Genomic DNA, 21,713 nt, shown 5'->3' with positions numbered 1-21,713 from the left:
TGCAGTACAGTTGGAACTAAATGTTTATGCAACAGGAGCTCTCCTGAGTGCCTTACGCCGAGTTCTGCAGGCTGACGTATTTTAGCACTAAGCCAGGATCGAACCTACTGTTAATGCCGAGTTTCTAGAATTTAGGAGTTCTGCAGCAGATCGAACCTGGGTAGGTCAGCGCGCGGGATTGCAATGTTTGGGGGAAAAAACCAAGTTTCAACCTATAGAGGTCAGACATGGTTGTAAGTTTGAAGTTACAAGATTAACCTGTACCATGTCTACAGCTTCTAATCCTAGAGTGGTAAAAAACCAAAGCGCGAGTCAGCTAGCCTAGAGTTGCGATGTTCGAAAGAAACCAAGTTTTAACCTATAGAGGTCACACATGGTTGTGAGTTTGAAATCATGAGATTATCCTCTTCCTTGTCTACACCTTCTAATTCTCCTATCGTAAAATGCTAAATGCAATGAAGGTTGTAAATGTTACTTGGTTCGTTAACAGCTAACCTAGCTGTTTTTAAATTAAAGACCTTTATTACCTAGCGTAAAAGCAGATGTAATAATACGATACGAAAGGAGAAATCAGCTAGTCTAGAGTTGCTATGTTCGGAAGAAACCCAGTTTCAACCTACAGAGGTCAGACATATTTGTGAGTTTCAAATTATGAGATTAACCTCTTCTATAGCATCAGAATTGAAGAGAACAACTATTTATAAATAGACTAAAGTTGCAATGTTCGGAAGAAACCAAGTTTAATCCTATAGATGTCAGACATGGTTGTGAGTTTGAAATTATAAGATTAACTTCTTCTATAGCATGAGGATGGAAGAGAACAACTATTTATCAATAGAGATTAGCTTAAAGTTGAAATGTTCTGAAGAAACCCAGTTTCAAATTATAGAGAAAAGACATTGTTGTGAGTTTGAAATTATAAGATTAACCTCTCCTACAGCATGCGGATTGAAGAGAACAATTATTCATCATTAGAAATTAGCTGAATGTTACGATGTTCGGAAGAAACCCAGTTTCAACCTATAGAAGTCGGACATGGTTGTAAGTTTGAAATTATAAGATTTACCTCTTCTATAGCATGAGGATTGAAGAGAACAACTATTTATCAATAGACTAAAGTTGCAATGTTCGGAAGAAACCAAGTTTCAACATATAGAGGTCTGACCTTGTCGTGAGTTTTACTAAGCTAAGCCTATATCCACAGTATCCCCTACCTGTTAGCGACCTTTGAAAACAACACGAAACGCTGAGGTACCGAAATATACAAGTTCTACAAGCAGACGTATTTGTACTACGATTAAACGGGAAGGTTTGATCTCAGCTCTACAAGCTGCTAACAATTGAATGGGTGAAAACCATAACGGTATAAGTGACATTTCTTTAAAAAATGAGTTAAGTGCAGGATGTAACTCCAGGAGGATGTATCCTTTCACCAACCAGGAGATACAAGTGATAGCGGTAATATTCTGCGCTCTAGTGATGGGTGGTGTAACTACAAATACCATGCTTTATATGAGTGTTGAAGATGTTTAAATGTCTTTTTCTCTGAATGACCAAAATGTTACTTATACCGTTATGGTTTTCACCCATTCAATTTTAATGCGAACTGTGCGCGTGCAGTGGACTTCGTACTCCGCTGAGGCAAACACATTCCAGGTAGGAGCTCGCTAGCCGGATGCAGCTTGCGCGCGTGTGTGTATAGGCATGCTTCAAAAACACATCCCAGATATTTTTCTCGTTCTAGAGTCTGCTTATTCTAAATCCGGTGCTAGTACATAGCTACTCGTAAGGCATAACACCTGAAATGCACTAGCAAGCAGATAGCTGCTGCTCTCCTCCTGTTTTTACAACCGGTTGCCCCTTCCTAACATACATTTTAAATTTTCAGAACTTATTTTACGGCCGGATGCCCTTCCTGACGCAAGAATCTGGGTTTTTACAGCTAGAAATTTAAATCACAATTTCTTGAACTATTGTTTTACCGCTAAATGCCCCTCCTAGCGCTGAAAGACTAGGATTCAGCCAGTTAACATTCCTGATGTAACAACAAGCATGTTAGTGCAAGTTATGCTAAGCAAATAATCGCTATCATACGCAAGCCCTTCAAACCTGTACTCTTGTTTTCTCTTAGAACAAATCGATGTTTTGACCATATGTTGTATCGAGTACAGTGTTCGATTATATATTCTTAATCGCTTCTTTTTAAATTGTCCGCTACTACGATCAAGAGCGTAGCACGGTGCTCTCAGATGGCGGATGTGGAATTTGCCGCCACCACATGTCAAAGAATAAAGATGCTAACACGATGCTCTCTTAGCAGCTTTTCAAACTGTTCGCCACCACGGAGTGCAGCGCGGCGCTCTGTGTATTAAGGATGGCGGTCGCAAGAGTGTGGTACGGTGCTCTGTAGATTAAGGATGGCGGATGACAGCTAACGAAATTGCCCGCATGAGGGCAGCACGGTGCTCTGTTGTTAAAAGATGGTGGATGACAGCTGACGAAATTGCCCGCATGAGGGCAGCACGGTGTTCTCTAGTTTAAAGATGGCGGATGACAGCTAACGAAATTGCCCGCATGATAGCAGCACGGTGCTCTGTTGATTAAGCATGACTGCTGTCAAAAAGCACCTGAGTTTGTAAAGCACTTCGAATTTGCCACCACCACAGACAGCGCAGCACGGTCCTCTCTTGATTAAAGATGGCGGATGACAAAAGCACGTGAGTTTGTAAAGCACTTCGAATTTGCCGCCACCACATAGAGTGCAGCACGGCGCTCTCTTGATTAAAAATGGCGGATGAGAGCTGTCAGAAAAAAGCACGTGAGTTTGTTTCCAAACAAGAGCACGTGGAATTTGCCACCGCCGCAAAGAGGGCAGCACGGTGCTCTCTATATTAAAGATGGCGGATGATAGCTAAAGATGGCGGATGACAAAGAGCACGTGGCTTTGTTTCCAAACAAGAGAACGTGGAATTTACCGCCACCACATTTCAAAGCTATCTAGCTAAAGATGGCTGCAGCGCGCTCCCTCGATTAAAGATGGCGGATGACAGCTCTGAGAAAAAAGCCCTTGAGTTTGTTTCCAAACAAGAGCACTTGGAATTTTCCACCGCCACAAAGAGGGCAGCACGGTCCTCTCTGGATTAAAGATAGCGGATAGCAAAAGCACGTGACTTTGTAAAGCACTTCGACTTTCCGCCACCACATAGAGTGCAGCACGGCGCTCTCTTGATTAAAGATGGCGAATGACAGCTGTCAAAAAGCACGTGGATTTGTTTACCGATTCAAATCTCGCGCTAGTGGGGTTAAGTTGGTAGCATTAAGGTTTAGGCCCGCCAAGATGGCAGCACTGCGGATGACAGGTGACGAATTTGCCGCTACTGCGATAAAGAGGGCAGCACGGTTCTCTGTATTTTAAATATGGCGGATGACAGCTGTCAAAAAGCACGTGGATTTGTTTACAAATTAAAATCTCGCGCTAGTGAGGTTAAGTTGGTAGCACTGAAGTTTAGGCCCGCCAAGATGGCAGCACTGAGGTTTGCGATACGTTGTTGTCTGTCAAAAAGTACGTGGCTGTCAAAAAACACGTGGATTTGTTTACAAATTCAAATCTCGCGCTTGTTAGGTTAAGTTGGTACCACTGAGGTTTAGGCCCGTCAAGATGGCAGCAGTGAGGTTAGCGATGCGTTCTTGTCTGTCAAAAAGTACGTGGCTGTCAAAAAACACGTGGCTTTGTTTACAAATTCAAATCTCGCGCTTCTTAGGTTAAGTTGTTACCACTGAGGTTTAAGCTCGTCAAGATGGCAGCAGTGAGGTTAGCGATGCGTTGTTGTCGATGACAGCTGTCAAAAAGCACGTGGCTTTGTTTACAAATTCAAATCTCGCGCCAAAATTCAAATTGCCCGCCAAAATTCAGATTTCCCGCGGGAGGCGGAGGCCTCTCTCGAGAGCCGGAGGAGGAGGTGGCTGCAGAACTGTCCTATTATACTACTAAGCGACCCAACGTTAATGGCGGGCGACAATAGACTCAGCCGCCCTCAACAAGCAACGCGAAGTACGGCGGGGAGGAAAGTCAGCGAGCCAGGGAAGAAACTCGCCCAACACCTGCCCCAACACCAGACTAAAGGCTTACGAAGGGATATAACTCCAGGGACGGAGAAAATTCAATTTCAGTTAGGGACATAAGTCGCACAGGTTATAAAATTCAAACCAGGTTGAAATAAAACTCCGAAGTGATACTAATTTCAATGGCAGTCTAGCCAAGCAAAAGGGTGTTGGAAAGGGGCGTAAAAACGTGTCCCCAATGGGACAGCCTCCCCCGCGAAAACACAAGATAATCCCTTCCACGTACAGTGATCCAGAAACCATCTAAATTTCAAAATAATAAGTTTATAAGTGAAATTAATCACAACACTCAAAGCCAGTTAATGTCCAGTGCACATCACCTCCACAACTGAAGCTCATGACCGAAACCGTGCAATTGAATGGTTATACATTGATCTTCCTATTCGTTCACTGAGGCAACTCCACGTCACATTTACACTTGTTTATAACAACAAGAAGGTAATTATCTTAGGATAATTTGAATCAAGTCACTGGTTATCAGATAATTTTCACCATTTCTTAGTTACGGAAGTTCATTTACGACCAGAGATACACTTTTCTCATTAATAAATGCAACATCATAGAATACACTTAATTCCAAATTTAGCTTTTACAATTTGGTTACTGTATGACACGCTAAGGGTTATTTAAACTTACAAAATTTTTAAAACGTGTTCCACAACACATCTTCAACAGTTCTTTCCTCAAGTGCTTTTTATCTATTAAATACACTCGGCAGTACATTAAAATCAAATTTCAGCTCAGATATCATTTATCGGGTCACAATACCAATACAAATAACAATACCAATATGAAATTTATAACGTGCAATGGTTTTCAAGTAGCAAGAAATGCAGCCTCTTGTTTCTTCCAAATAATTGGCATAACCACAAAATCAAAACCGCAAAAGAGGGAGGAAGGAAAACAAAGAAAAGATAGGCTAAATTGGTGAATACATTACAACGGATACTATGATTCAACCGTCAGATATAAATTTAAAATTTTAAACTACAATCGACTGAGCCAGAGCCAAAGCATACCACATAAGAGCATAGGTTTCCCTACGGAGTATTACAAGAGTAAACCGCACAAACACAAGTAACCCTCCAAATTCCACCAATAGAGAATGAACGACACTTAAAGAAGTGCACACGTCCAGGTTTTAGAAAATAGTAATTTTGACACCAATTTCAATGACCAATGCAATAATCAGGTTCAGATTCACCACAATATATAAAAATCCACAACCCCAAGTTAAATAACATTACCCACCAGGACACTAAACTTGGTGACATACTAAGTTTAAGGCATACATCACATGTACTTACCATACCAGGCCAAGACCAACCACGTAACAGTGTAGACAATATAACCCGCCGAATATCAAGAGATATAATTTCCAAACAGAACACATCACAGATGCCAACTTTCCGAAAGCACTCTAAATTTCAAATTATTAGAACCAAAACCACCTCAATACTACCGCTCGGTGAGCAATTAATGCATTTTAAAATTTCCAAAACTTTATCAGAAACATCAAGTAAAATTTGCAACAATTACTGGATCAACATTCCCAATCACAGCACATTACCTGATTGAACAAGAAAACAGAGAGGAAACAGCACTTCAATTCAAGAATATCACACACCTACGGCAAGTTTAGGAAAATGAAAATATCCTAGGTTTAGAGGTAAAAATCTTCGAGACAGGATAACGTTGGCAGAACGGAAGGAGACTTCTGATTCAATAAGATGGTGAGGTGCGCTAAATGTTTGTCATCTACATCCGAACCAACAACAATACCAAACCAAGAATAATATAACGATGGAAAATAATAAATCCATAATGTTTCCTTCATTAACACCATAGGAATAACGGAATAGAAAATGGATGAAAGAAATCCAGGAGAGAAATCCAATCCGAAGCCACATAACCTCCAACTTCATTGAATTCACAACAACATGCTTTCACACAGGACACCTGATTAAATAATAAAAGGCGATAAAATCCACCTCAAACCAAGTGACCATCAGGAAATTAGAGCAATGACCTACGCAACATAATCTACCGGTTGCCTTTTACAAGGCCTCGGTGATAACCGGACTAGAAATATATGACATCCGCAGATTCACATCGCCGCATTACCACTAAGCAGGTACCTTTCCATACAACCAGGAAACAAGGTAAAATAAAATATAATTGGCAGAAAAGATGGCAGGACGTTAGAAAAATGCTCACAGAAAACGAAGAATAAAGGAACACAACAGACAGACCCCATAATCTATCAGTTGCTCGACTTCGGTACCGCCTAAAGACCATTAACGAGTCCCATACCAAGTTAATGACTCCACAGAACGGTAAGATGGCCGAACAACCTTGTCAAAAGACAAATTAGATCCACTGAAGAGATAAAAAGTCAAAGAGTGACAGATAAACATTAACTGAGCATTACAAGAGGTAGCAACAGAATACAAGATAACGTCAGATCAATAGGTAACGCAGTGAGACCACCAGCGAAGAAACCAGGACACACAAAACCAACAAGTTGCATAACACAAGTTAAAATCATTCCATAAGGGCAATAGACCCACATCGAAGGGTATTTCCAAATCTAGGAAGACACAAGGTACAATTAAAAGACCACAACTTGTCCATACCTGACATGTCTTAATAAAGCAACTACACAACACAGAAGCCATAAAATAACCATGACTAGCTCCAACATGCATGCGCCAGCCCCAATAGGGAAAAAGGACACTTACAACCCTCAACGACATGCTGCGAAACTATCATGCCCACCCCGAAATATAAACCCCAAACAATAAATTCTTGGTACCAATAGCATCACCCAACACCGATCTGTACCCAATCCTATTAGGTTAAGAGGCTTTTTCATCTTCAGGCTACAGACCAACTTGCTCAACAGCAACCCAATAGAGTAGAAATGGTAGGGAGGCCGATGGAATCCACAACTCAAAATGGAATGCAATAAAATTCAAATAGGTTAGAAATTTTCTCGACATAGGAATTCCATGAACACAATGACCACGGCAGAGTACCACACAAACTACACAAGAAAACCACTAGTCACCTAAGAATATCCACACATGAACCAGAACTAACGCAAGAGGTTTAACAGGCAGAATTTCACAGATGCAACAGGTTAGGTTTCAAAAGCACGACAGGAAATACCTGAGCTGGAAACTCGAGGAAGACCACACATCAGGCGACTACACCATAACTAGGGAACAGGTTAAATTAATTAGAGGGCACAGGATCCATCAGAAATAGAAAACTACCAGCAACCAATAACCAGCACGGATGAACTAGTAAAGACCTGAATAGGTCCAGTCACAGGGTCAACAAGGCATCCACACTGTTACCGCCTGACAGAATTCAACAACAACGAATGCCTACCCAGAAATCCCACACGAACAGAATCCTTGGTGAAATAACTCGAGTGACCGCCCACCAACTCACTAGCCCACACCAACAGCGAGACAGGGTAAGAATAGTACATATTCACGCCATAGGCGAACACCAGTCTCACAATCAGCATAGGCCAGCAATTGCCCAGCAGGGACACGAACACAATACCAATGACACCCCCAGATTACCAGAGTAAAACATACAGGAGAAATAATTCCAAACACCAAGTTAAGATATCACCACCAGTAAGTATGGCCGAACCCCAAATTACGACCGAAGGATACACAATTTAAACCATTTCAGAAATAATTATAACTCAAAAGTTACTAATACTGTCAGCTCACATCAAAACTGTAACCCAGTTAAATAATTTTCAACAGTTAGATTTCAATAAACTTTAAAAGAAGCAAAGGGCGCATGAGAACGATATCAGTTAGGCCAAGGGCAAGTACCAGCCGCAGGTATAGATCTACAACGCAGCTAAAAGGCTCACAGGTCAACCATATAAAATCGTAGCCTATGCTTTCCCCATAACACACAATATTAAGGATGAGATGTGTGAATGACTCAAACTTCTTCCCAGCAATTCGCCAAGCAATACTAACCGCGAGACAGGGTAAAAATAGAATTCTCTATTCATGCAGTATCGCAAACACCTACAGGTTAATATAGGCATACAGGCTTGTCAAGCTACCACACCAGTAAATAACGTGACCGGCCACAAGTCACTGCATGAAAAGGTTAAATGTTAACAGTAGAAAAGGCTACAAGGCCAAGGTTCCTCATACACCGCAGTGCATATCAAATTCAAAATCAGCTTGAATAGTTTTATTGAGAGAGCAGGTAAGCTCTTTTCCGTGTTATCTAAATTCAACCGCAATATTGAAGGGTGCCTCTGGAAGGCTGTAAATTTGTTGGAGCAAAGTGCTCTTTAATTGGGATATTCTTGTCCTTGCATAAACATTGAAATTTTGCGGACGTTGTAAATTTTGTAATCTGGAGCTTGTAGCTCAGAACATGTAAATCTGGGGCTTGAAACCCAAAGCTGTTAATTTCCCTAATATGGGGTGTTCCTCCCTAGTAACAAAACTGGCATTGTACCTGAGATTTTGTTTTCCCTGAGTGAAAAATTTGCTCAGTTTGTGCTTGTTAAAGAAATATAACATTTGTTTTCAAGCTTTAATTTAATTTTTGATATCGTAGATAGACCCTTTCTACCCAGCACCTTCTTTCACCTCTGCGTTCCACAGATACCCCGGAACAAGTGGTAGCATAGCGTACTTGAATGGGCATAAATTAAGCCCTTTTGATGGCTAGAAATAGGATCTGTTTGAAACTCTAAGAATTTTCTCGGTTGCTGGGAATTTTTCCAAATTATCAACTTTGTGTCAACATGTCTGGCCCTCCCGGGTATTTGTGAGTTAATCATCAGAAAGCTCCAATTTGGAGGCACAGTTGTGACAGACATTGCCAAACTTAAAGAATCCTTAGAACTGCCTATTTGTATCCCAGTCTTTGAGGAAAAGGGAAATGATGAGTCTCTATCCACTATCACTGACAATACCAAGGAGCTAGCATCTTTAGTGAGTTCTTTGAAGTAAGCCATCCATCAGCTAACCAGCTTAAGAGAGTACAGGTTAGACTGTTCCATTTCTACAACAGGGCTAGAGACCTATTGTCTCTAAATTTGAAAGAGGACCATACTAAGGAGGCTAGTAATCTGGTTGAACATCTATCAGATATGTCAAATAGAGTTAGTCAATTTTTGATTGGGGAAGCTGCTCCCAAAACCGAAAAAGTCCCTTGGATAAACTTGCCTAATGAGGAGAATTCTTGTAAAGCTGAGGAAAGTAGGAAATCTGTGGCAACTCAACAAACTTCGGCCCCATTGGAAACTGAATCTGGTCATCCTAGACAAATCCCACCTTTCTTTTTGAACAATGCTGTGTTAGACACCTCTCAACCTTCTATGTCGTCATCCATTACGTCACCTGGGTTCAGTAGTTTGCCTCATCCATTGGCTATGTTGCTGAAGGGCATTTCTAAATTTTCAGTCAACTCCACTAATGAAGTAATTTCCTTCCTAATGTTCTTAGTTGAATTACAAGATAATGCCCTAGTGTTTCCCCCTCTCTCATTCTCAAATACTTCAAATCATGTATCTATATTCCGTACGCGACCTATCGGACCAAATAGTCAAAGGTATGGCGGATAGATCATCCATAGAATACTTCCATGCCCACTTTCTGGCAAATTTCATTCCGACTAGAGCAATGTCATCATTGATCCAAAAGTTCTATTTTAGTGTACAACGTCTGGATGAAAATCTTGCGGAATTCATCCAAGATATCAAGTTTTATACCCGGGTGTTCGCTCTGCATTTTGTCGAAGACCAAATAGTGCAAACTATTGTTCAAGGTATCTCTCCGCCCTATAGGTCTTATCTATAATTTGCCTCCCGTCCTCAAACGATTTCCGAGTTCAAGGCTATGGTCTTTTCAGCCTAAGGAATAAGGTATGGCGTACCTTACGAGTCGCTAAGGAGCCCCTCATTCTTCTAATAGTTCTCAGCCTCCACCTCGTCGAACTTTCACTACCCGCAATTATTATGGTTATGGTTCGACGGACCATCTGCGCAATAAATGCCCATTGATAAAATCGAGTGGGACAAAGAATGGAGCAGGGACATCTCACGGTTGTTTCAAATGTGGCTCCTGTAATCACCTCGCCAAGAATTGCACTAATGTCAATACCACTCCCTCCCGATCAACTTCTGGTGCTACCTCCGCGAACTCCGATAATAGAAAAGGAAGTGTCATCGGCTGAGTCAGTATGTTCAACTTCCCGAGGCTCAGCCCCTGTTGAACCCAGTAAAAGCTCTAGTAATCGTAATGTTTCTTCTAATTTATCGTTTGAAGGCCCTAAATAATGCCTCAGAATTGCGGCAGAGACCCCCACATGTGTGCCATTCCTTAGAAACGAAGTGAAATGTGAACCTGCCACTGCTCTATTAGACACAGACAGTGCGATTTCCATTATTTCAGCTGAATGGTATTATAAATTAAAAACCGTTCGTTAGTTTCCTGACTGTTGCTCGTTTTCTGTCCAATGCGTTTCGGCTAACTCGTCTCCATTAGAAATTATAGGTTTCATATTTGCTAAAATTCGTATTTCAAAATTTACCTGGAGAATAAAATTGTTCGTTGCTAAATACTTGTCTTGCCCTGTAATATTGGGGGGCGATTTCATGTCTTCTACTGGTCTGGTGCTCGACATTCAGAGAAAGTCGTGCACCTTCAAATTTGCTAATAATTGTAATATTCCTCTTTTAAAATGTAATTCTACGTCATGTTCTTCTGTTTCGCTTACCCCGGATGAGATGTTGTTAGATCTTAGACATCTACCTGAGGAGCAGGCTGAATGTATTCGTAAAAGGTGTCAGTCATTTCCTGATGTACTTTCTGATAGTCTTGGTGTTACTGACCTTATGGAATACAAGATTGAGGTTACGGATTCGATTCGAGTTAAGTTTCCGTGTTATAGGCTATCTCCACCTAAAATGAAGGCTCTTACTGAAATCATCGATCAGATGCTAAAGGATGGTGTAATTCGACCTTCTAAGTCGGCATATTCACCGCCCATTTTTGTGGTGCCGATACCCCAAGGCGGCTTCAGGCCTGTGATTGATTATAGCCCTTTGAACCGTAAGGTGGTGTTAAAATCTGTTACCCTTCCTGACCTTCACTCTTGTTTTTCATGGTTTCGGAAAGCCAAGTTCTTTACCATTCTTGACCTTAATGTGGCGTACAACCAGTTCCCTCTAGCTGAAGAATCGAAACATCTAACTGCTTTTGCCACGGATTGCAACTTATATGAGTACAACCGCGTGCCTTTCGTGCTCCCCACGGCTGCAGCCTTTCTTATTAGACTCCTAGACAGAGTTTTTCTGAGAGCTTAGAAGAAAACTGAGATCATCTAAAGGAAGTACTCAATCGCCTTCGTAAGGCTGGGTCGACTGTCATATTCTCTAAAGTAGCTTTTGGTAAACCTCCCATGTCGTTCATAGGACACATTATGTCGCCCGATGGTGTTCCCGTTGATCATTCCAGAGCACAGGCCATCCTTGATTTCAAAACTCCTAAGGACATCAAAGGTATTGCCAGGTTCATAGGCATGGTGAATTTCTTCAGGAAATGTATACCTAACTTCGCTAACACAGCGGCGCCCTTGAACTTACTCCGTAGGAAAGGCGTCAGATATGAATGGGGGCCGTCTCAACAAGCCGCTTTTGAAGATCTGAAATTAGTCTTTATATAGCCCCTGTGTTAGCAATACCAGATTTTTCGAGGAAATTCATTGTACAGACTGACGCCTCGTCATCGGCGGTTGCTGCTGTCCTTCTTCAGGAAACGGATCTCGGAAGGCGACCCATCGCCTATGCTTCTAAGACCTTATCGGCTTAAGAGGCCAAATATGCCATCTATGAACTTGAGGGTTTGGCAGTTTTGTTTGCACTAGAGAAGTTCCGCCTCTATTTGGAACACGTCAAATTCGACCTAGAAAAAGATAACCAAGCCTTAAATTGGGTATTAGCTAGGCCGCGGCGTACTGGTCGTATGGGCCGCTGGGCCATCAGATTTCGGCCTTCCAATTCGATATGAGGCATATCAGAGTATCTGAAAATATTGTGGTGGATGGACTAAGCAGCATGTTTTCCCATGAAGCGGAGACCACTGAACAGGAAGATAGTTCTTCTCTTCCCATGCCCATACCTTCGGGCATTAATCCCATTTTAACCGATGCCCCTATGTTATTTCAGGATATTGAGAAAAATCAACAGGAAGATCCGGTGTTGGCTCCTATCATGGAAACCATTTTCTCTGGGGAACATGTCATCCCTTATGTGTTGAGAAACGGGGTTTTGTGTTGCCCGTCGAGGCGTGATCAAAAGACGAAGGTAATGGTTCCAGCTGTGCATGTGCCTATGATCTTCAGGTACTGTCATGAGACCCCTTACGAGGGCATTTAGGCATCTTCAAAACTCGGGAAAAGATCCGATAGATCATCATCATCATTCCGTGTCCGGTCAGCATTTCCAAAATGTAGCAACTCCGATGGCCTTGTTGTTCGCCTCGATTAGGTCCTGTGTAGTGCAGGGATGTTCTAGTAGGGGACAAATGAGCAGGTGGTTCGGATCTTGTGTTACACCACACTCGCAGGATGCGTCTCCATCAGCTGGAAGTATGGCCCATTTTTGCATGTTGGTCTTGCAAAGAGGTACGCCCACCCTAAGGCGATTAAGTGATCTCCAAATAGGGTAGGGCAGGTCATTTCCTGGAGCTAGCTCTTCCTTTGCAGGAGTATCAGGCGGCAGCATGCTCTTCCACCTGGTGATGCGGTTATACTCAGGTGATCCTACCAGTGGTTGAGTCCTGGTGATGAAGCTCTTTCTCGACTTCAGTCGACAGACTACAGCCTGGTGATCATGCACACGATAGATGATCATTTGGAAAGGTATGGACGGTGAAATATGAGAAAAGGTAAAGGCTTGTAAATCTTGCTTGCTTAGTAAGCCCACCTTGTCGACTAAGCTAGGTCTAGTGTCATCACATCAAGCGTCTCGCCCCATAGAACGTCTCTGTATAGACTACGTCGGACCTTTCCCACAATAAAAGGTGAACGCATATACATTTATTCTGGTGTGTGTAGATGGTTTAACTAGATTTCCCTGGTTATTTCCGACTAAGCTGGCAACCTCTCAGTCTACTATTTCTTGTTTGAATACCATATTCGCTTCTTTTGGCCCTTGTCAATATATAGTTTCTGATAATGCTAAGGCATTCACATCTACCTTATTCCGTAAATTCTGTTTTGACTTCTCTGTCGCACACGTAACTACTTCAGCTTATTACCCAGAACCGTCTCTGGCTGAGTGGGTTAATCGTAATCTTATATCTGCTTTAATTGCATTCCATCATGAAGATCATTCTAGGGGAGATACTTCCCAGCATTGGTTGGCTTTTGCTTTAAATTCGGCGGTTCATGAGTCCCATAAGTTCAGTCGAGCCTTTCTCATGTTTAAATTCGTTCCGAACATGACGCTCTCTAATCTTTGGTCACTTAGCGATGTATTACCAGAGACAATAGATTCCGATAATGTAAGAGATGTATGGAAGGACGCTAAAAGCAACCTAAAGGCTTTCCATGAAAAGGTTAGTGGAAGATATGATTGTAAACGGAGGCCCACCAATTTAAAAGTCGGAGATCAGGTCATAGTAAAAAAATTTGTTCCTGCGGGCAAGGTAGCCCCCAGATTCCATGGGCCGTGATTTATCATAGATTTTCTAACACCAGTTATATTGTTGGTCAGTAACCCAGCCAAGGAGAGGATATTTAGAGTTCACTTATCTCAGGTGAAACCTGTGTCAGTTCAGGGTTGTTTTATATTCGCCACTAAACAACATTGGCAAGTGTCCAAGATTTCTTTTAATGAAACAGCGTACTACTTAAAAATTAAGTAATGTTAATGGTGTGGCCTTCTGCGACTATTATCATAAGTAGGTATCATCTTTATTGTTTTAAAACTTTCCCCTCCAAGAAATTTCTTGTTAGCCAGTACCTGGTGATCATTACCATGCCCCGCCTCCTCAATCATCGCATTGCTAACACACTCTGTCCATCAACGCCGCCCGCCCGTCTGCCTCCAACAAAAAATAATTGTACTCGCATGCTCCAACACAACATCCTTGTCGACCAGATATTATAGATTCAGTACCCCCTTAGCTGTCGGCGGCCGTGGCGCAACATCTAGCGAGCGATACCGGAGTGGGGTATGGGCACACTCCGCTCTAATGAAGACCCATTGTGGATGGCGCACTGGAGCTCCGTCCTTCCGGCAAGGACTGACGTGCGGCAACCTTACCGCCAACCCATCTGGGGACTGCACATGCACATCTAATCTGCGGTGACCATCACCACAACTACTCCTCTCATAGTAGAGGGAGAGGTGTATCTGAGGGTACTGGGGGTGGGTCCGGGTGACCTCACCTGCGTATCGGCAGCGGCGGCCGGTTTTGCCATCAAACTCAATCGGCATATCCGAGATTTCTACGATGGCGAAAAGACTTTAAATCTGGTTATCTAAATTTTCCAAAAATGGACTATCAGAAAAATAATTCTCGCTTTAAAAAGTGCCAATGAAAAATTGTTTTCTTCTGTCAAATTTCTTCTGTCACCGCAAGGAAAGACCTTTGGGGGGAGGGTCTGTGCCGGGAGGTACACCTCAACTCCACTCATTGAAAAGAAGCGCCTTAATGAACTCTATCTATCAAAAAAAGTGAAACTGAAGTTGGGACATTCATCAGAAGATATCACTACTGAATAATTGACAAGTTTGTCATTTTTAAGTTCCTAAACCGATTGGATTTATTTTGTTTTGTTGTACATCAAGAATTTTGGACATTTCTCCATAGATATCTGGTGCAAGGTAAAAGAATGTGTTATTGAAAGAAATTTTGTGTTTACGGGTTTTCACAAATATATATGTTTCTTTTCCATTTCAATGTATTAAACACATCATTCTCATTCCACCGTTTTGAATCTGGCCAATAGGTATTTCATGTAATTATTTTTCAGCCTATCAAAGGCTTCTTGTTGGTTTTTTGGGTGTAACTTTTGATTCTGCTAATACAATTGAGAGGGTGTGACCAGATTAGTCCAGAACCCTTCAGAACCGTCCTCTTGTGTATAAAAGCTGCGGTCTTTCCGGCTACATTGTCTCTTGATCGTCGTATTTCTGTGTGTGTGTGCTAAAATAGGAGGCGGGGCGCCTGATTCTTCGCCAGGCAGTCCATCGGCCAAGATAATGAACATCAATCTTATTTTCCGTAACTACCTCTGCAGACCTACACGAGGGGAAGGTTCAGATTTCTAATTATGTAATCAACATTTTCTAAAATGTGACTTATTTCGGCTAATGTAATGTTTCATAATGTGCTTAACGGTAATTCGGGGATAGAGAGTGTGTCACCCCTTGAGTTCCCCTTCAACTTGGTTTGAGGTGACTACGACTTCATAACTGTTTTTCTATCCTCTAATGCATTTAAATTAACCTTCTTTCGATTCACCTCAGTTGCTTGGGATTTGCCCCTGTATCATCGGGCCGAGAGCACAGTTAGGATTTTATATTTGTTTATCTAGGAGCGCAAGTGTATGCCTCCATTCAGGTTGTGTTCGGGCCATTAATTTAACCTGTACTTATTCCCCGAATGCCCAGCAATTGGGTAATTGAAACCCCTGTGTAAAAATATAAAATTGTAAATTGTGCCTATAGAGGCCAGAGAGCGGGCTGTAAGAAATAAGCTCAAGTGGAAGAGCATGTCATCTTTTTTCTGTGTTTTCTAAATTCAACTAAAATACTGAGGAGTGCCTCTGGAACGCTGCAAATTTGTAGGAGCAAAGTGCTCTTTAATTGGAATGTACTTGACCTTGAATAAAAATTGAGATTTTGCACACTTTGTAAATTTGTAAACAGGAATTGTAGCTCAGAAATTATAAATCTGTGGCTTCAAGCCCAAAACTGTTAAATTCCTTATTCTGGGGTGTTCCACCCTGCAAACAATATTGGCATTGTGCCTAAGATTTTGTTGATTTCACTCAGTGAAAATCTTCTTAACTTTGTGATTGGTAGAGAAATATAACTTTTGTTTTGAAGTGTTAACTTAATTTTTGGTAACGTAGATAGACCCATTCTATGCATCATCTTCTTTTAACTCTGTCTGCTCCACGGTAAAACGGTAACAGTGATAAATAAATGTACACACCTTGATGAGAGCGATGTCATGTGACACTCTTTTGGTCGTGACTGTACATACCTTGATATCAGCGATGCCATGTAACACTATCTTGGAGGTGACTGTACATACCTTGATGAGAGCGATGTCATGTGACACGCTCTTGGTCGTGACTGTACATAATCTGATGAGTGCGATGTCATGTAACACTCTGATTGTGGTGACTGTACTTACCTTGATAAGAGCGTTGCGACATGACAAGCTCTTGGTTATAACTGTACATACCTTGATGAGATCGGTGTCATGTGACATGCTCTTGGTCGTGACTGTACATACCTTGAAGCGACCGATGTCATGTGACTCTCTCTTGGTAGTTGCTGTACATACCTTGATGAGAGCGATACCATGTTACACGCTCTTGGTGGTTGCTGTACATACCTTGATGAGAGCGATGCCATGTGACACTATCTTGGTGGTTACTGTACACACCTTGCTGAGAGCGTTGCCATGGTACACACTCTTGATGGTTACTGTACATACCTTGCTGAGAGCGATACCATGTTACACACTCTTGGTGGTTGCTGTACATACCTTGATGAGAGCGATACCATGTTACACACTCTTGATGGTTACTGTACATACCTTGATGAGAGCGATGTCATGTAACAAGCTCTTGAGCATGACTGTACATACCTTGCTGAGAGCTATGCCATGGTACACACTCTTGATGGTTACTGTACATACCTTGCTGAGAGCGATACCATGTTACACGCTCTTGGTGGTTACTGTACACACCTTGCTGAGAGCGATGTCATGTAACACGCTCTTGAGCATGACTGTACATACCTTGCTGAGAGCGATGCCATGGTACACACTCTTGATGGTTACTGTACATACCTTGCTGAGAGCGATACCATGTTACACACTCTTGATGGTTACTGTACATAACTTTATGAGAGCGATGTCATGTTACACACTCTTGGTGGTTGCTGTACATACCTTGATGAGAGCGATGCCATGGTACACACTCTTGATGGTTACTGTACATAACTTTATGAGAGCGATACCATGTTACACACTCTTGGTGGTTGCTGTACATACCTTGCTGAGAGCGATGCCATGGTACACACTCTTGATGGTTACTGTACATAACTTTATGAGAGCGATGTCATGTTACACACTCTTGATGGTTACTGTACATACCTTGCTGAGAGCGATGCCATGGTACACACTCTTGATGGTTACTGTACATAACTTTATGAGAGCGATACCATGTTACACACTCTTGGTGGTTGCTGTACATACCTTGATGAGAGCGATGTCATGTAACACGCTCTTGATGGTTACTGTACACACCTTGCTGAGAGCGATACCATGTTACACGCTCTTGATGGTTACTGTACATACCTTGCTGAGAGCGATACCATGTTACACGCTCTTGGTGGTTACTGTACACACCTTGATATGAGCGATGCCGTGTGACACACTCTTGGTGGTTGCTGTACATACCTTGATGAGAGTGATGCCATGTGACACTATCTTGGTGATTGCATTACATACCTTAAGGAGAGCGATTAAATGTGACACGTTCTTGGTGGTGACTGTACATAACCTGATGAGATCGATATCATGTGACATGCTCTTGGTGGTTACTGTACATACCTTGATAATAGTGATGCCATGTGACACGTTCGTGGTGGTTACTGTACCTACCTTGCTGAGAGCGATGCCATGGTACACGTTCTTGATTGTGACTGTACGTACCTTGATGAGAGCGATACCATGTTACACGCTGTTGGTGGTTACTGTACATAACTTGATGAGAGCGATGCCATGTGACACTTTCTTGGTGGTGTCTGTACATACTTTGACGAGAGCGATGTCATGTGGCACGCTCTTGGTGGGTGACCCTACATACTAAACCTTTGTTGGTCCATAAAATATAACTACTTGCCTTACCTGTCAGCAATTAGCATTGGATGTGTTAAGTGGGTCGTTACGGGCTCTTCGTCACTTGCTGAGGTAAGATAGGGTTTCACACTATTGAATCTAGCTACTCGAATGAAACGTCTATTGGAGAGATATTTTGTGTTTGTTAAAGAAATAACGAGGAAAGTTTTTGAAATCAATAATCAATTTGGACTCATCTTGTCCACAATAATTACATTGCAAATGAGCAGTATACTGGTTTGAGCCTTTGACTTAATAGCTGATGGAGATTTTTATTATAAACTATTGTCTAAATTATTAATGTTGAGAGTGATGTCATGTGACACGCTCTTGGTGGTGAGTGTACATACCGAACCCTTGTTGGTACATAAAATATACCTACCTGCCTTACCTGTCAGCAATTAGCACTAGATCTGTTAACTGGGTTGTTACGGGCTGTTCGTCACTTGCTGATGTAAGTTAGGGTTTCATACTGTTGAATCTAGTACTCGAATGAAAGGTCCATTGAAGAGATATTTTGTGTTTATTAAATAAATAACGAGGAATATTTTTGAAATCAATAATCAATTTGGACCTAACTTGTCGAGTCAACACCACAATGTCATTCAATAATTGTACACGTCGCAAATTAACACTTACGTGGATTCTCTCACACCTTTCCATCTCAAACAATATAGAAATATCTTCCTCGGGCTCACGCAGAAATCCCGGCATCATTACAGGCTTCCAATCACCTGATTCCCAAATCCTACTTCAATCTAACCTCTTACCTCATACTATACAAATCTCACTCACGAAAGAATGCAATAATATTCATTAGAATTCACGACGCATAATTATGCACAATAATTTGTAGCAGATTTCAGAAGGCAGTGAACTACAAGTGACAAAAGGAATAACAGAAAAAAAAAGAAAGGAGAAACCCGATATCGCGAATTCATTAAGATGTGTTTTTGCTTGTAAAATCTTATTGTTGTACATACAGCAGAGTAAATAAATGCATTACATACTGATTAATGACCAAAATTTATAAGCAGTAACATTGGTGACCTCCGAGTTATAAAAATAACGGCATGTTTTCGAAGTGTAGTGAAGTGAAACATAAAGAAGCCACCAATTAAACAACAGCAGTAGAATTTCTCAGTAGCAATTATTTCATTATCGTGTGATTAATATCCATCTTAGGCCGTAGACTGTGTTGTAAGTTGTGTATTCAGAAACATATACAATAGGAACTGACCCCGAAATGGCAACCCAGGAGAAAAAGATATTCCAACCCTAGGATGCGAAGCTAACAAGGTTAGCGTAAAAATTCCTCGGTTTTTTCCTGAGAAGCCCGAAATTTGGTTTTCCGAGGTAGAAGCCCAGTTCAACATTAATAGAATCACATCCGAAGAAACCAAATTTAATTACATAATTGCCCAGCTCGAAACAAAATATATCGAGCAAATTTGGGATATAATAACAGGACCAGGAAATGCTAAATATACGGCCGCCAAATCACGACTCCTGGATATTTTCAAAGAGAGTGAAAATGTGAAAATCAAAAGATTGTTTACTGGTGTGAAGTTAGGAGATTACAAACCTAGTCAGCTTCTTAGAAAAATGCAGTCGTTAGCTGGAAAGGATGTGACTGATAAGGTTATTAGAACCCTTTGGTTAGATAAGCTTCCAGATTCGATAAAAATATCCTATTCGTGAGCGTAGAGTGCCTGGAGCGTGTCGCACTGATGGCTGATAAGATGTTGGTGATGAATCCCCCCCCCCCCGTAATGACGTATTCAAGGTTGATACCCAAGGACCAAAAGGTACTCTTATTAATGAGCTAGTTACTAAGATTGCTCATTTGGAATAACACGTCGCTACGATGTCCATAGGACTACACAACAGTCGAAATCGTAGTCCTCGCCGGCGAAGTTCTAGTCGTAACCGCAGCCGAAGTATATGATACGACCCAATGGGCATGTACTGCTATTATCACTTCCGATTTTTTCAACAGTGCATTCCAGAGAAATGTAAACAGCCCTGCTCATGGAAGTCCTCGGAAAACTCCAACGGGCAGTAGAATTAGCGGCTATGAATCAATCAATCAATACTGAACTGCCTTTAGGGCAGTCGCCCAGGTGGCAGATCCCCTATCTGTTGCTTTCCTAGCCTCTTCCTAAATGATTTCAAAGAAATTGGAAATTTATAGAACGTCTCCCTTGGTAAGCTATTCCAATCCCTAACTCCCCTTCCTATAAATGAATATTTGCCCCAGTTTGTCCTCTTGAATTCCAATTTTATCTTCATATTGTGATCTCTCCTACTTTTATAAACGCCATTCAAACGTATTCATCTACTAATGTCATTCCACGCCATCTCTCCGCTGACAGCTCGGAACATACCACTTAGTCGAGCAGCTCTTCTTCTTTCTCTCAATTCTTCCCAACCCAAATTTTGCAACATTTTTGTAACGCTACTCTTTTGTCGGAAATCACCCAGAACAAATCGAGCTGCTTTACTTTGGATTTTTTCCAGTTCTTGTGCAGTTCTAGTTCTAGTTCACCCGCCGAGAACCATGATAGAAGCCGCAAACACCGGTTATTCGTAACAGATAATAAAACAGGCCTGCGGTTTCTTCTTGACAGTGGGACAGATGTGTCAATAATTCCACCAAGGAACTGTGATTGAAACGATGATTCGTTTAAACTTTATGCTGCCAATGGGACTGTAATTCCAACGTATGGTATCAAAACACTAACTTTTGATTTAGGTTTACGCAGACAATTTCCGTGGCCATTTGTAATTACTAAGGTCAACAAGGGCAAAGGTGTTAACTTTTCCATTGTTAGACTCAAACCTATTTATATACTAGCAGATGAAGAAACAACGAGATACAGTGAGGAATCCTAATCTACCTGCTATAACACCCCCTGTTTCCGAAAAATACCATGCCAACCAGAAACAGGAAAATACCTTCCAGGACAGTGAACTAGTCAAGACTACACGTAGTGGTAGAGTGATAAGATTTACTACCAGGTATCGGGACAGAATTCAGTTAATGACTTCTTAGGTTAGGTTAGGTTAGGTTAGGTTAGCCTTTGTCGTGTGCGGTTCATAAAAGTTTCTGTTACCGTGTTTTGGTGGTAGTTATGCATGAAAGAAGGTGCTGGGTGGTGAATAGGTCTCAAGCTACTAAAGTGAAATTAATTTTAAAATTTAACAAGGTTATATTTTCTTTGCAAAATTAGGTAACAACAAATAGAACAGGTACTTAGTAGCCGAAACACGATTGAAAAAAAAATACATTTACATAGGTACCCCATTTGGGGCTTCAAAAGTCAGAAACATAATTCTTGGGCAATCAGCTCAGTTTTACCCCAAACACAATTTTAACAGAGGGGCATAAAACCCCATTCATACCTAGGAGCCCTTGCTCCACATTACACTGAAAAGCCT

The sequence above is a fragment of the Anabrus simplex genome, chromosome 11, assembly GCF_040414725.1.
Source record: "Anabrus simplex isolate iqAnaSimp1 chromosome 11, ASM4041472v1, whole genome shotgun sequence".
Lineage (NCBI taxonomy): Eukaryota > Metazoa > Arthropoda > Insecta > Orthoptera > Tettigoniidae > Anabrus > Anabrus simplex.
This window is presented reverse-complemented; position numbering follows the sequence as displayed.